Here is a 16,513-nt window from a genome sequence, read left to right as displayed (position 1 = left end):
CAGCATGTGTATGAACAGGTGAAGATGGATTCTGGGGAGAGCTTTTCATTGCAGCCTTGAGTATAAAGTGCTTCACAGTGTAAGCATGTATGTTTATCTTTCTTTTAAGAGTCCTTGCATAGACAAGGAGCAAACATCCCTCCATTCATCTCATATACTGCTTTATACAATTCAGGGCTGCAGCCGATCCCAACACAGAACCAGGGATATTCTTGTTACCACTATAATGATCCCATCAATACCGGCTAAAGATCTGCTTCATACCAAATGTATCTGCAGCACATCACACCCCACATCCTCCTCTCATCGCTGCACATTTGAAGACAAAGTGAGATGTTGCTCTCTTAGACAAGAGGGAGTCACACTGTTATTTATCTACAAGGCTGCACTGTAAACACAGCCTCATTGCACCTGATCCCATAAATGCAGCGCTCACAACATCAGTTCAGGACATTTAAGCATAAAACTATGCAGCTGGCTTAAGTGCATGTATTGAATAAAGGCTTTATTATGACATGTACTTGTAGCGACCTGTGATTTTAGCACAGTCACAATTTCACATTATGGAATAATGTTAACACTTGAACATTGCAGCTTCACCCAGGAAGTTATTAGAAGACTAATCATAGGATTCACTTTGTAAAACGGTAGGCGACTGCTAATACAGGTGGACATTTTCTGAGATCAAGCCACTCATTTCATTTGGACTGTACCAGAAATGGCTTTCCATATTTCCCTCTAATGAAATGCAAAAGGAAATTATTTACTTTTTACGGCATCCATCATACAAGGAAGCTTCTTTTTGAAAAATGTTCCATCTCAGCTCAAGAGTCATGAGGAATTCATGTTTCCCTGTAATCAATATGACTAAATTGGACATGAACAGCATCTGTCCAGCTGTGGCAAACAGGATGCAGGCTGCGTTTCTCCAGGAAACAACAGCTGCTGGTGTATCCACAGCTTTTTTTTCTTTGCAGTCTGAAAGCGACCTACAGGGAAAGAAGGCCACTTCAGCTTGAGAAAAAAAAGGAAATGAAAAACTAGCACACCACCAACAAAATTGAATGCATTCTGTTCCTGATCATTGTCCCTGACATTGCCAGTAAACGCGGCCCTGTGACGGCTGTTCCTGGTAGCAGTGTGCTTCTCCATATACAGGCCGCTCCGTCCCGGCGAGTGTTTGTGTTGCCTCTACCGTGCAGAGTAACCCAGCTCTGTGTGGAGGAGTTGTGTAGCAGCAGGCAGCAATGGCCCCACCACAGTGCTCCATGAACACAGCAGAGGTGTAGTGTGTGTGTGTGTGTGTGTATCTGTGTGTAATGAGCATGTGGACTCAGGAAACTACACACTGGGAGACAGCTTGAGAGGCTGCTGGTCTGTCTGGTGGGGGACTCGGAGGCCAGCAACAGCAAAAAGCAGCTAAATGACTGCATGGCAGCGTGGCGGACAGTCGGAGAACTGGCCACCAGTAGCCAGTTTTACAGCAGTTAACCACCAAATACACTCTGCATTATAACACACCACTGCAAGCACTGAGTCTTAATTATGAAAACATAACATTGTGGCTGGGAGAGGGCAATCATCTCCAGTCTTTATATTAGGGCTACTGCTCTTTGTCACTCATGTGTGGTGGTTTGAGGATTACTCCTGTTACAAAGTAGCTTCACTGCATCCTCACGGCCTTGGGATTTTAAAGCTTACCATGCAAAAGAAATGTTGCTGCAATTCTGGCAGAGGCTCTTTGTAAACAAATATCCCTAAAGCACTTCCTGTCCCTTTGTATTTTCCATTCAATTAAAGCAAAAATCATGCCTACAGTATTTTGAAACAGCCATGGGGGATTGTTCAAAATATGATGTGTGGACTCATCTCAATCTGTGGGACATGATTTGTGAAAAATACAATATATCCTGTGAAGACAAATCTGATTACGATTGCTGGGCTTTGGTGGTCCAAGCTCTGCAATCTATAATTTGGTGAGCACCATATTAAGTTCACCATGATCCCAGGTCTTCAATACACTGTTGTGTAGTTTGTGCTGGTTGAAGTAATTAATGTAACACAGACCAAAGAACTATCAACAGGCCAAACACAGGACACAAACTTGCATTGACCATATCTGCTACCCAAAGTTGTCACCTTCACTAACACACCTTCACATTTTCCAAGCTGTTGGTGAATACGTCTGGCATTTAGCTCGGCACATAGCATTGTAAAAGATACATAGCACATGTTCTGACAGCATGTTTCAGAAGCCTAGTTACAGAGTGAACTAGGTGAAGTAGGAACTTTCACGTTTGGTACAAATCAGGGAACCATGACCTAACATCACGAGAGAACAGTACTTTTAATTCTTCCTTCTGTGAACTCACTTGAGCCAGTGCTAAGCAGGAAAAAAACAAACATTTTAATCCACTTTGCTTTGCATTTATGGGGCAAAACTGTAAACAGACGCTGGTGATGTATATGATGTTGCTCATCCACTCATCCAACTCAGATCCTAGCTGACCATGAACAGAGACAGAAGAAATCATGGACAGGACTTGGCTGGTTTTCTGCCCTGGGCAACCCCAAGCTTATTTGTTTTCAGAAATACATTTCTCTGAATTGTTTCAGTAACAATATTGAAAGTTTGTGTCCGAGGCACGATGTTGGTCTGGTTTTAAGTGCAGGAGTTGACAGCTGTCTGTTCAGATAGGGAGTGGAGTCACAAGACCGTATCTGAGCCGGTGCGCCCCTGTTGAGTTTGCGCCCTGGGCAACTGCCCACCTCGCCCACAGCAAAATCCGCCACCTTTACTGAACTTATACTATCACTCATAACTTACACAACAATGCTGTAACAAATGCACATGGATTACAGCAGTGGTAAGTTTTAATGTAAGGGACGTCTGGCTGCTAAATAAAATGTATAGAAATAGTTAAAATGGCACAAACTCAACTTCACAGACAAAAAAAAAAAACATCTTCTGAAATGAGATGACCGTTCTGATGGCTGTCTCTTTGATTTAAGTGTTTTACATTCATATGATGTACCCCAATAAAACTATGTCAGAACTAGTGTGGAAGCAGCTCCTCAAGGTGTCACAGTCCACTTGTTCGATGCACGGCAGGGTTCACGGTTGTGGCCATGTTCACACTTTCACAAATTAACTGCACTAGCAGAGCAACTGGACCAGAGTCCATTTTAATTGAGCCGAACCGTCCAACTGTGACCACTGCCTTAGCGTTTCAGACGTCGCCTCTTTTGTTCCGCACATAGTAATACCCAAGGTAAGACCGCAGATAAGAGGTGTCAGGTTGGTTTGAAACAAAGGAGAAGCATTCTCCACCTCACCCTGACCTGCAAAAAAAACAAAAAAAAAAACATCATCCGAAATACCTGACTCCATGAATCCGACCTCGAGCGTGCACATCCTGACAAGACTGAAATTCTCTCTCTCCTGGAACCGAGATGCCACAAACTCAGCTGTCAGTCAAACAACCCTCTGGTAGTTTTGAAGTTAGTAACTACTAAAACAGTCACATAGTTTCACAGTCTTGACCTGACGGAGGAGGATCTCAATCCCTCTGTTGAAGGAACACAATGCTGAAAATTGCCAAGGAAAGAAAAGCAGCTGTTCGGCGCTGGCCATCATTAATGCAATGGCTGCAGGCTGAGTGTTGCCACAGCTGTCCATGAGGTCACAGTAGTTTCACACATACAGACTGTTGCGTTCAATCAGCTGGTTTAATATTCTCCACTCTTTCTCAAAAACTAATTTAAGCCGACTGCATTGCACAATGCCTACAAAGTCAATTTAAATGAGCAATAGCATGGCAAATTAATTATTTAAGGCAATATTAATAACTGCAAAAGGCTCAGGGTTGGATTACTAACATCAAAGAAATGCAGGGTGTTTTTTAAGCAGAGCAGAGATTCAGGCTGGAATTACTTTGCAGCCGTAAATGGAGAACGTCTCGCACATGGATGCATTGTGATGAGATTTAAGTCTTGAATACACTTTAGTAAAAACTACAAGCAGCAAAACCTCCTGTGGCGATGCAAACACCGGTGGCAGCGGCAAACAGCAGAGAAGTCATTAGTAATAAAAACTTGTTTGGTATTCATAATGAAATGACGGCTGGGTCTCGTTCTGCTGTTGGGAATTTGAGGTTGGTTTTTCTCTCTCTGCTGTTTACAAACAGCTGAGGTAATTACACGTGAAGAGCAAGATTGATAGCGTTCCAAAAGGAAAAACTACATCTAAAAAAGTTGCATGGCTGTTCCCGGAGATTACATTACACCCACAATTTCGTACACAATGATGCCTAGACTATGCTCTTTGTTTGCGTTCCCACAGTGACTGCTGCTGCTCGGCCCAATTACACTTTTTCCTCCACAAAACCACAACAGAAGCAGATACAGACATTTTATGCGATGCAGATGGGTTGTGTAGCTCATGCTTAATGTCAGCAGAAAAAGGTCACAGATAAACAGTTTAACTGTGCACTGTAATTTGTTGTTTTTGTTTTTTTTACTCCAACTCAACCAGTAATTTCCATGCAGTTGAAGAGTATACAATTAAACTAAAATGTCTAACCTTCTCTGAAAAACCAAGTACATTACTGTACCTTTGGGGGGGGGGGGGGGGGGGGTCCTCAGTTCTGAATACTTGCTTTGTGCAAATACTAATTTTCATTGTCGAGTGTGGGCTTGCTCTACATTCACTCGTTTACTTTTACCGTTGAAGCAATTTTGCAAACTCCCAAAATAAAAGCAGTCCATTTATTTAAAGTCAACTAAAGCAGAGAGTACCTTAAATAAAGAAATAAAGAGCAAATCAATATTTTACCTAATCAACACACACACACAGCTGATATTGTATCTTGAGAAAAACATGAATAATTCACTACATATGACGATAGATGAGCAGCAGTTTGGTCTTTAAAAAGAAGCTGAAGCTTCATTGTGTTCGACAGGTGAAATTAGTATAAAGTGAGACCTAGGGGACCTCTGCATTTTACAAATGTACGACCCTGGCTATATGTATGTCAGATATGTCACATTTCTATCTGAAAAAGGCCTCACTGGACTGTTTCAAGGCGGCTACATGTTTCACTTTTCATGGTTTAACAACTGTGGTCTTATGTCATACAGTGGGAAGGGGTTGCAGATGCACATTGTAAATAAATCCTCTGAGCCTAAGATACATTTTCTGGTAGTTTCAAGCACCTACATATACTTGATAAAACATGAAATACAACTATCAAAGAAAATAAATCAATTCCATTGATCGAAGGTTCAAGAATTTCCCCCTAAGATTAAAAAAGTATTTAGATTCTATTATAAATCAGTGGACCGTGTTCTATACCAAGATGTTTCTATGTACATAAATGCCACCTGACCAAAAGCTTGAGCTTTGGTTGGATGAACTTATTTCTCTCAGATTACACCAGCCGCAGATGATGTTGCAATTCTTGCATACTGTTGCTGTGGCCGTCAGCGATTCAGTGGAGGTGGACATTGCACAGGCCACACGAATGTTGTACCCACGTTTGAGAAGGCCATGTCACAAAGTGTAACATGTAATAAATGTGACAGTCTGTAGGCGTCTCCAGAAGGCTGATACCGAGCCCGCGTGATGGTGTAGAGAAACATCTGGAACAAGAAGATATCAATACAAGAAAAAAAAAATGTATGCCTGCAACACAGCTGAAGCAGCTAACTGCCTTTCAGAAGTCTGAATACCTACAAAATGATGATTATGAGATAAAGTTTTCAGTTCGTCTAAAAACTAAACACTCAGCCGAGTTTGGATAAGCTTTGCATTCACACAGTCTTAAAATTATTTCCTAATATAACGAAAACCAAAACTATACATTTATTGCTATGCTTCACCACAGTCACGAGGCTTCCAAATGCTACATGAACATTATCAGATGTCATGGGACGCAGATGTGAAAGTGAGTGAGTAATACAATAATAATAGTCTTGGTGTACTATACCCACAACCACACTTGATGAGAGTGTACAAAGATACAGAGTTTAAAAAGTATGCATTATAAATATAGATGAAAGGTTTTTAACGAATAAACAAGTTTCACTGGTCAGCATATTTTGTTTTTCATAAGGGTTGCTACTAAATATTATCACACTTTGAGAATAGCTTTAGTTTCATTATAAAATGTTTGGTGTCAATTACAGTAAATGCAGGAATAAATCAACTAAACAGATGGAATAAAAGTCAAGTACCACTATTACACAGGTTATTTGGAGTATTTGCTGCTTTTCTTTTCATCTTTATTGGCTTTTGCAACTGTAGCAAACAAACCATCTGACACATCTAATGTGATTTTACTCGTCCAAGAGACTCACTCGCACCGAAGAGCAGATTGAATAGTTTGATAGTTTATATCTGTAAAAACAAAAACAAACCAAAAAGCATGAAATGCAGTTTGATGATGGTGTGACCTGCTAAAACTCTAAAGCGAATCACTAAATTATTAGCATTAAAGAGAAGATCAGTGTCACAGCTGGGGCAGTAATTGCATCTGCTGCGTGTTAGATTTAGACTGGGAGAGTAAGAACTCCCTCATTTAACATCTTTGTGTTCACTTATAAACAAGTTAGGTGGCAGCAGTACTTATTGGCCTGAGGCAAACCAGCCAATAGCCTGAGACTGGAAGTCCCAAAAGAAACACAAGATGTCAAAAGCTTAGAGAGGGTGTCCTCTGTCAAATGAAGAGCTCCTTTTTTGGTGTTTCTTTGTATCAACAGCTGCAAATTGGGATTTGTGTCTCATTTATAAACACTTTGTTTTGTTTTGTAGCGAAACACTTGTGTTTTCAGTTCAGAGGTCAATGACCAGTGTGTGAATTTATAATTATATTTTTTTTTTGTAAACAATTATAAAAAAGTAGCCACTAGATTTTAGGTTTTCAGCCATAGAGGTGAGCAGACATCCCCTTTTGCACAATTGTATCCTGTTAATGAAGAGTAGCTTCACATTTGCCCCCCTGTTCTTTGTTCTCCTTCTTTGGCTTAGATAGCAATTTAAATTAAGCGTTGCTTGTTGAAACCTTGCAGTTTGTTTTTCTTCACAACACCACCTTTTTTCCCCGTGTTTTGAGGAAAAGGTTTGTGCCTAATATAGTCATCGCTCTAATGAATTGCCTTTGTCTTGTCAACCTATCCTTTATGTCATGATCTGATGCTAAACCTTGGACAGACCACTCATCCAATGCATACTCCGGTGCACTTAGATAACCATTATAAATAATCTAAATATGTAGATGCATCATACTTACGAATGTACACATACTTACAAATGTGAATAAACGCGAAAGAATCATGACTCAAATATTTGGTGTTACCATCTGTTCTCAGGTTCTAGAACTTTTTGCACCTGCCTGATCTAATGAAAGTCATTTATAAAGAGGAGTCTTCCAATTCTTTATTTACATGCATTGTTGCCTGCTGTGGAATACCACAGCGGTGAGTGGGATATCTTATAGAGTTTCCTGGTCTTTATTGCAAAATGCTTACGTAAAATGTATTAAGCTCAGTTTTTGAAACCTGATTTCATGTTTCTGCAATGCAACAGATTACAGACAATCTGATAGACAACAAATCAAAAACGTCAAAGGAAGTTGGAGAAGAGAAAGACGACCTGGGCCTGCTGACTCTTGGAAGCCTGAGGAGATAAATGTGTTATTCCCACCTATTAGTTGAAGAGAGAGCAGAGCAGCAGAATACAGGTGGGAGGTTTTTCTGATACGGATGAGTAGCTCAGATAATTGGGTGTTTTCCTGGCACCATCCACACTGATGTATCAGCTGCATTTAACTATTAGCTAAATCAGACAGCGGACAGCCCTGCGCATGAATGTTGACCTAGGGGTAACATTGTAATCTCCCTCAAAGAAGCATGAAATTGAAGTTGTTCTGTAGACATTTTGCATTTATTTTGCCTCTGTTGGGTGCATTTCTGAAGACCAGCCAATTCGGCCAAGGCCTAGGGTGAACTCATCAAATTGATAGTATTCACATTTTAATTATGGCTTCGTCTTTCTTTTTTTAAAATCACAGAAGCATTATTTGCTCAAAAAGATCAAAAATCAAGCTAATGGAATGACTTAATGTACTAAACCCCCCCCCCCCCCGTATTTAAACTGAATGAGGGTCATTCAGCTTAGGTTATGCATTCAGTATTCAGGTTCAATATTCTGCAGAGTCCACGTAAATGTAACATGAGTTATTGAGCTTTGAGAATTTTAGGTTAGTCACCAATTTGTGTATGGTCTATAAAATTTTAAATGGTTTGGCCCCACAGCCATTATGTGTTTTTATCCACGCTCGCTCGTCAAATTCCATCAGATCCACTAGAATATCCTCCATACGAGATTGTACCATACCATTTCGCCGCACTGTAGCGGGGCAATCTGCTTTTTCTGTAAGAGCCACAAACCAGTGGAATACCTTACCTGACGCCGTAAGGGGCAGTAGCTCTCTCAGAGTCTTCAAATCCAACCTCAAAAATCTGTTAAAAGCTGCTCAGCTCTGCAACCACTAATTTGGTCCGTAGACTTCTTTTTGTGTGTGTGGGTGTGGGCGTGGGTGGGATGAGGGAGGTGGGGGGAGTTGCACGCAGACGTGTGTAGCCACGTTGTTGTGGTGTTTTATCCCTGTATATTGTTTAATCTGTCTTGTTACTGTGTTGTATTTTTGTGACCTGCCAAGGGACTACAGATGCAAATTAGCTTAAAGCTACAATCTGGTATAGTGCATCAAATGGCAACATTTATGTTTTAACTGTACATTGTCCCTTTTAAATAAATTTTATATTCATTCATTCAATGTGGACAGCAACTCCATCCGTGGTTCTCGGAAATATTCTGCATGTTTTTTTATGTTTCCCTGCTGCTGGACACGTGATTTAAGTCAACGCGTAGTCACAAAGTTCTGCAGTATCCCGACCGAGTTGTCGGTTTGCGTGACGACCCTCCAGGGCTGCATTTGCACCAATATGTGTTGCGTCTGACCATCATGACACCATTGTGTCTACCTAACCCCACAGCCCCCCCCCCCCCCCGGGTGCTCTTTTTTTTTTTGGCTCCTTTCCATCAGCAGACCTTGGGAGAAAATATAAGCCCTAATGACATCATCAACTACATCCAGCAACCTGCGGCAGTGCCATCCCCCGGAACGTTCAGCTGAGCCAGCACTTTTACTGGGTTGATGTATAGCAGCTGTCGAGCCCCCCCCCCCCCGCACATTATAGTTTCATCACACTGGTGAAGCAAGCACACACGTACAACTGCGCACACAAATTCTGTAAGTCTGAGTGAGGACATCTACTTAACACCTAAAAAAAACCCAGCAGAAACACTGACCTTTTATTGCATTTCTTACATCTTCAAATACCACCATTAGCTTAATGCCTGTGAGGTTCAATCCACAGAGGAGGATGACATCATCCATAGGAGGAAGTCATTAGGTTATAGAGCAGTACTCCACCACAGGAGCGGCCACGGGAGAAACTGGAACGGGGCAGGCCTGGATGAGTGGCTTAGTGCACGGCAGAGAGCAAAGCAGTATGATACCTTTATTATGTTATTACATTACAGCTCAGCCAGACGCTGATACGACAATACTAGCAGGGGACATATTCCTACAATTATAGTCTGCGATCAGATAACAGAAGCTGTGTGCTGCAGCTGCACAAAGTCTACATGTCCCTGGAAACCTTGAGTTATGATTGCAGCTGCCATATGTTGCTAATACTGTTTAAAAAAAGCCTTAATTAGTTCAGCCTCAGATCAATTAGGAAAAGTAAAATCTGCTAATGCAGAAGTCTTGGAAAGGGATGCAATCACTGATGCCATCACAACTTTTTAACAACCACTGGAAGTCCAGGGAAATAAAAATCTACATTTTGGACAATACACATGCATTTAGTGAAAGGACAGGGAACGCATACTCGATAAGCAATGAAGAGATGGAGGCACACAGTGAACACAAAAATGCAGCACGAGTCAGTGAGTGCCATTTTGAAGCAGGACTTTGAGCAAAAATAGATATTTAAATATAGCAGGGCCCAAAAAAACGGAAAAATGCTGTTGATTGGCTAGAGTCTGCATTACCACTGAGAGGTGTCAGGATAAGAAAGCAGAACTCAGTAAGTGTAAACAGGTGTTCATGCTGCAATGAGGAAACGACGACAAAGTTCCACTGGTAAAACACGGAAATGGTTTGGATAACTTCAGCTACACCTTCAAAACGTGTCACTAATCCTATACTTGTTTTATCCAGCAGTATGTTTGTCGCTTTAGAGAAAAGTAGATTTGGGAATTTTCCATACAATTTAATGATATTCAAGATTTTACAAACTAAGAAATTGATGATATTTAATTCGCTGACTTCTCAGGGGAGCTTAAACTTTCCAACCAACATCAGATGGACTACAAGCGTCTTGCTCCGGGCGAAGAAGGCCCTGCGTGGGAATGAACTCGCTGAGGAAGCTGAAACAACCTCACGGACCTGCAACAAGTGGAAAGGACAGCAGGGCAGATTCGAGGAACCCCACTAAAGACACCGACTAACTCCAAGAGAAAGTCAAATATTACTTTAGTGGGCCTTGCCCACCCTGAACATCACCTGTTCGCCTTGACCAGAAAATAATTAACCGATTGCTGAAACATCAATATAAGCTACAATTCTATCTTAAACAAGAACACGTCAACTGCTGCATCTTGAAAATGAGTCAACAAAAGTAAAAGTAAAAATGTGGATTGTTCAGCCACCTGACTTTGAAACAGGCTCTGTGTGTGTTGATCAGCTGCTGTGCTGCTCAAACAAAGATGTGAGCCGTACGACACGAAGCAGGCTGAAAAACATTGTTCTGAAGCCCTTCCCCCAGTCAAACTGTTTTTCGCCTGCTGTTAACAGTAATTTGATTGAAGCCCCTATAGAACAACAGAATAGCGGCTGTCAACCGAGTCCTCGGTTCCAAGTTGTAAAGTACTGTGGAAGGCACGTTTCGCATCACAGCGAATTGTGTCAAACAATGGCGGTGGTTAATTGGCAGAACGCTCCTATCAGAGCCTTCAGATACCTTTGATTGCATTTTATCCACCCTACAATTACTTTACTCAGAGCCCAACTCTAAAAGACAGAACGTACAAGTTAATTTGCAGGAGCACACAATGGCAAGTCCATTAAGGCTGCAGGCTCCGCACAGTTTTAACAGTTCAGCAGACGAAGCCTCAAATCAGCCTCTTCCTCTTTTTTGAAATCCAAACTATGGCTTTAGTTTTCATTTCTGCGTGCAGTCTGTCAGAACAACCACCGATTTGAGAGTCGAGCTGACAGCCGGGGCGGCTCCGGCTATAGGAGAGATGAGATTTCTTATAGCAGCACCACGCTTGTTGATACCAGCAAGATCCCTCATTGTCAGACAGCAAACAATCGGCCGCTCACGAAGGAGGACCGGACCTGAAGTCTTTATGTCATTATGAGGAAGTGTGAAAATATACCTGTGCAAGTGAACAAATTCAATGTCAAGCAAATTGACAAACAGTAGGCTGAGCTGTGAGCAATACTACTGTAATAGTCACTTTATGTGGTTTTCAGCCAAAATGGACTACAAACAAAACAGTACCCTTCACCATCGATACCACCGCTGTGATTTGACTAATAACAAATTAACTGAACTTTTGAGTACTTAAAAGCTCCTCATGAATAAAACACCAGAGTTGCATTTTTTTGGAGATTAAAAGCCCTCCCAATTACCTTTTGGTGGACGAGACTTGGATTTTATCAGCTCATTTATAAAACCAAGATCAAAGCTCTTGCTTGCTTGCCTACAAAAACGGCCACAGCCGTCCATCACCGCAGTTCAAACACACAGTCGTGCTGGAAACTTGAACTGCGCTCGTTTGGAACAGACGCCGATCTATATTGTAGTAATCCCACGTGAAGAGGCAGGACGGCACGCAAAATAAGCAATTTGTTGTTGTTGGCATGTTTATGCATGCACACTCCAGATACCAGCGTGACAATGAGCCCTCTTATAGAGAGAAGCCCTCAGTATTTCACAACACTGGTGAAGACATAACTCAGGGCTCAAGTGATATAACACACACACACACACACACACACACACACACACACACACACACACACACACACACACACACACACACACACACACACACACACACACACACACACACACACACACACACACACACACACACACACACACACACACACACACACGGTTCTTCTTTCCTCTCCAACAATGGCAGAACGCTACAGTGAACACCCCATCATCATACAGATGGCATTGTAAGAAGACATCTTTGACATGGAGCTTTGAGTTGTTACCACCGACTGATGAAGAATAAGGGATTTGCCCTCCCAGCGACAAGGCGGATTCCACAGCAGGCAGCCGCAGAGAGGAAGTGGGAGCAGCAAGCTTGAAAGTGTACTGGAGTGTGGCGTTGCATCTTTTAGAAAGCCTTAAAACAAACTGCAACTGTGGAGCACAAGTGGTGGACTGAAAAGCAGAATAGACACGCAGCATGAGGGGAGTGATGATGAAGGAGAGCTCTGATCACTGCAGCCAACAAGCAGAGAGAGATAATGTAACAGCTGACTTGATTATTTTAGGCAAATGAGCAGATCTGAAGCTACAGTTTGTGGAAATGTGTGACAGAAACTGATGCCAGAATACAAGCATCAATCGGTTAAGACCTCTATGGTTTATAATAGGGCAACACCCGAAGTGCGCCTCCTTATGTATATGTATCGCCATTGTAAATATAAAGATTAAAAAAAAAAAAAAAAGGCTTGGAGAGGAACACAGGCTGCACACATATGGAGCGCAACATGCACATCTAACACCATTGATCAAGTGAACTCAGCCTAGTGTCATTGTGATCCCTGCATGTATTAATAACATGGCATGGCAGGACATCCCGGAATATTCGCCCGTGTAATGCTTAATCTTGTCTCCTTGCTACAAATGATGTGTTCACGGTGTGGTGTCCCATTCCGCCGCAAAGTGGCGGCGCGTCACGAAGGCTGCGCTCCGGGAAACTAACAAAGGCTTTGCACGGTCAACAACAACACACACACAGTCGCCTCCTCGCCCACAGGACGAAAACCCAACAAACAAATGTATTTAACTCAGAATAAATAAATTAATTAATTAATTAAGGCACCTGTGCAGAGCAGACAAGCGCGTGGCTGCTTTTTTGCTGCAGAGCGCACTTGCGCGTACGAAACGGAATGTCCATACCTTAATTACAACAGAGTAGAGTCACCGTCTCCGGGAGCCGATTGTATGGGACTATTACGATATTTATTTTTTTTCTTAAAGCAAATCCTCATAGTGTCACATCCCAGCATAGTCCAGAGACGAGCGACCCCCTCCTCAGCCCTCAGTCCTCACCGCCTCCGGAGGCTCAGCGGACACAGGAGCTTCAGTGTGGACGCACACAAAGACGCGCCGGCCGGACCAAACGCTGCTCTAATTCCCTCATGCCACACGCACACACACACGCGCGCGCGCACACACACACACACCCACATACACACAACGGGAGAAAAGAAAGAAGAAGAAAAAACACGGACACTCACCAACTGTCCTCTGCACCGAAACCTCGCGTTTTGTTTATTTTATCGCCCCCAGCTGAGCAGCTGAGTGTAGTGGTGCGTCACCGACTTCCGCGTTAAGATGGAGTTGGAGAAGGGGAAAAAAAAAAAAAAAAACGCCAGGAAAATAATAAATTTAAAGGACAGGCGGCGCACGCGAGCGCACCGGGGTCTGTGGGCTGATGAGGAGATGGAGATCAAGGAGATGAGGGAGGGGGTGGTGACACTGCCGGCTGTGGATTTGGTCTGTATCAGTGTGATACTGCTGATGTTGGTCCAGATGGACGCAATATTTAATGCTGCAATAATCAATGTTTTATAGGTGTGCCTTCAACTGTGATGTGAAAGTGTTTCTCATAACCAAGAAATCCAACTTTCTATCCACAGTCTTCAGCTCTAAGCCACAAGCCTCTTGAAAACAACATGAGGATTTCAAGGAGAAATGTTTACTCTTTCAATCACATTGTTGCTGTTTGTTTTAAAAGTTGCTGGAGGGGGGAATTATAAGAAAGAACACATTGTGTTGACCTTCGGATGACTGCAAATGCCTGGTTTGTTTGAAAAATGCTTCCTTATCCTGATACAGTAGGAGCCAACAAGAGGCCGGTGTCAAATTACCAAAATTTTTATAGTATATACATATTGCCAATATCACACTAACAGTATTGTTCTATGGATGTAGTTCCAAATACAAAATAGTCATCTCAATATGTTTCATTCAAATGAGATATAGAGAACTAACTCATCAGCCAGCTAACACTTACCATTTGGCAAGTTCCAGTTTCCCAGTTTACAGCAATCACAAAAGTATTACAGATAAGCAAAGTCACCACCTCCAGCAGTTCTGCTTTATTGCTCATGTCGGAACAGAAAAGAGAAAAACAAGGTCCTATGATAACCAATTGAGGTGGTGGTGGTTGGGGGGAGGGGAGGAGGGAGGGAAGGGGGGGGGGGGCATAGAAATGTTTTCACTAAAACCTGCGCCATGTTGTGGGACGTCAGGCCTGTTTCTGGGAGCTCGTCCAAACCTCCCAGTTTGCCGCAGTGAAACTTTTCCCACTTCCAGCATTCAAGGAGCGGGGCTTAAAAATAAAATGCTACTCTTGTGCATGTGGGAGCTGCGAATCACTGTTCAGTCTGCCCTCAGTCTTCCTCTCAGAGTTTAAGCAATTGGCTCTTGCTTAGTACTTAGTGGTATTAAGTGTTCCATCAAACACATCAGAACCAGTTGCTTCTTCAAAAAGCAGACTGACCAGAAATCAAAGTGCTTTCGTGAGACTGCAAGCTTCATTTCCCCTTTAATTATTGACATGAGGCCAAAGTGGAGCTTAGAAATCCACAATTCCACTGCCTTTGCTCAGAGTGCGCTGGGATTGGCCCCTGCGACCCAACATTGTATTGAGGGTAGATGGATATCATCTTTGTTGACTTTATAAATGGAAAATGGAAATGTAAAATTGACAGTTACACATTTTATATGGGTTGTATGGATGAGTGACTTAGAGCAGTTGCCTGGCAACAAATGGAGGCTCCAGGATTGTCCTGTCCAGGAAATAAGCCATCACATAACCATGAATTGTCTTTTTTTTCTCCTTTCTTTTTTGCTCTTGGGTTTCAAGACAGAATGGTAGATGTGCTCGCATATGAACAGTGTTATCTCTGACTAGCATGCATGCCCCCTACTTTACCATCTTCCACCACACAGCCTAAACTTAAATCAGCTGTTGTATGGTGTGAAAGTAACATGCTGAGCAACAAACTGCTATTTTGATTGATCAATTTGCTCAAATGGTCTCATCAAAGCTTAATGTTTTATTTAGATTGTAGGGATCTGTAATTTGCCTGCACGAAAACCACATTTGTAAAAAAGAAAAATAATAATAAAAAAACCCAAGAAAAAAACTCCCAGTTATTGCACAGTTTTAATATAGTGTGGTACAGTAATCATCATTTCAGACTGCAAACGGCCTGCAGTGTGACTCAAGTAAATCCCAACATGTTTTGTAATTCCACACCAGAAGCGCCCCTCGCTCTCGGGGCAGTATGTTGGGAGAGCGTCACTTGTTAAAAAAAGGGAATGTATCCTCTGTTGACTCAGTGCCTCGGCTCTATCTCTGTGAAACCTGTCATTGTGTTTGGGCTTATTACTAATGCGCAGACCGCCGCCACGTCCTTGGGGTGGGACAACGGCGCCTCTGTGCTGTGTCTGGACGGAGTGGGCACCTCAGAAGTGAGTCTGCCAAATTGTCATGCATGTGTCTCTGCGCCTGAGAGATACAGGCTGTCTTGCTGCATGTCTTGGAGGGATTAGGACGTGGCCTTTGTGATGAATGTGCACAGTGGCAGGAGAGCGAAGCACAGCTGGTTCTTAAACAGCCTTCTTTCACCCCACATTTAAAACACAATGATTTTCTTTTCTTTCTTTTAACTGGGGTGGGGATCCTTACATGGCTGACCTACCAATCAGGTCAACAAGCATACAATTTATTTCACAAAAGTGGGAGTGTGTGCTTAAACTTGACTGTAGAGTCAGAGAGAGAGCGTCTTCATAAAAAAGGAGAAGCTGAAATTGATGCTGAGAAGAGTGAGATGGGTTCCTCCCAGTGGGTCAGTGGACTGTCAGGAGGTGGAACTGAAACTGCAACATATGCGATGACTTATCAAAAAAACAAAAAACAGCCAATATGCTTTTAAGTCGTGAGCATGTTCGTGTTGTACATGGTTCCAGTGCTCCTTGAAAACCTGTCAAACTTGTTGTACTCGATCACCCTGTGTGCATATGAGTCACATTTTCTGAGACATTTATTTCATTCACGGTTGGAATAAACGGTTTTCTGAGAAAGAGTCATAATGGGCTGAGTAGACATTAGCAG

General features: G+C 42.4%; 1 protein-coding gene across 2 annotated transcripts in view; it reads right to left on the bottom strand.

The window, feature by feature from the left end:
- Positions 1 to 13,688, bottom strand: part of marchf8 (membrane-associated ring finger (C3HC4) 8) — an 88,862-nt gene extending 75,174 nt beyond the window's left edge. The window contains exon 1 of one of the 2 annotated variants that reach the window (XM_080507036.1): positions 13,626 to 13,688. The gene's annotated coding sequence lies outside the window, so the exon portion shown is untranslated. Of the gene's footprint in view, positions 1 to 13,284; positions 13,424 to 13,625 lie in introns of those variants that run through there. The other variant, XM_080507035.1, reaches the window with a different exon arrangement.
- Between the last annotated feature and the right edge of the window lie 2,825 nt (positions 13,689 to 16,513).

This window comes from Blennius ocellaris, assembly GCF_963422515.1.
Source record: "Blennius ocellaris genome assembly, chromosome: 13".
Lineage (NCBI taxonomy): Eukaryota > Metazoa > Chordata > Actinopteri > Blenniiformes > Blenniidae > Blennius > Blennius ocellaris.
This window is presented reverse-complemented; position numbering and strand designations above follow the sequence as displayed.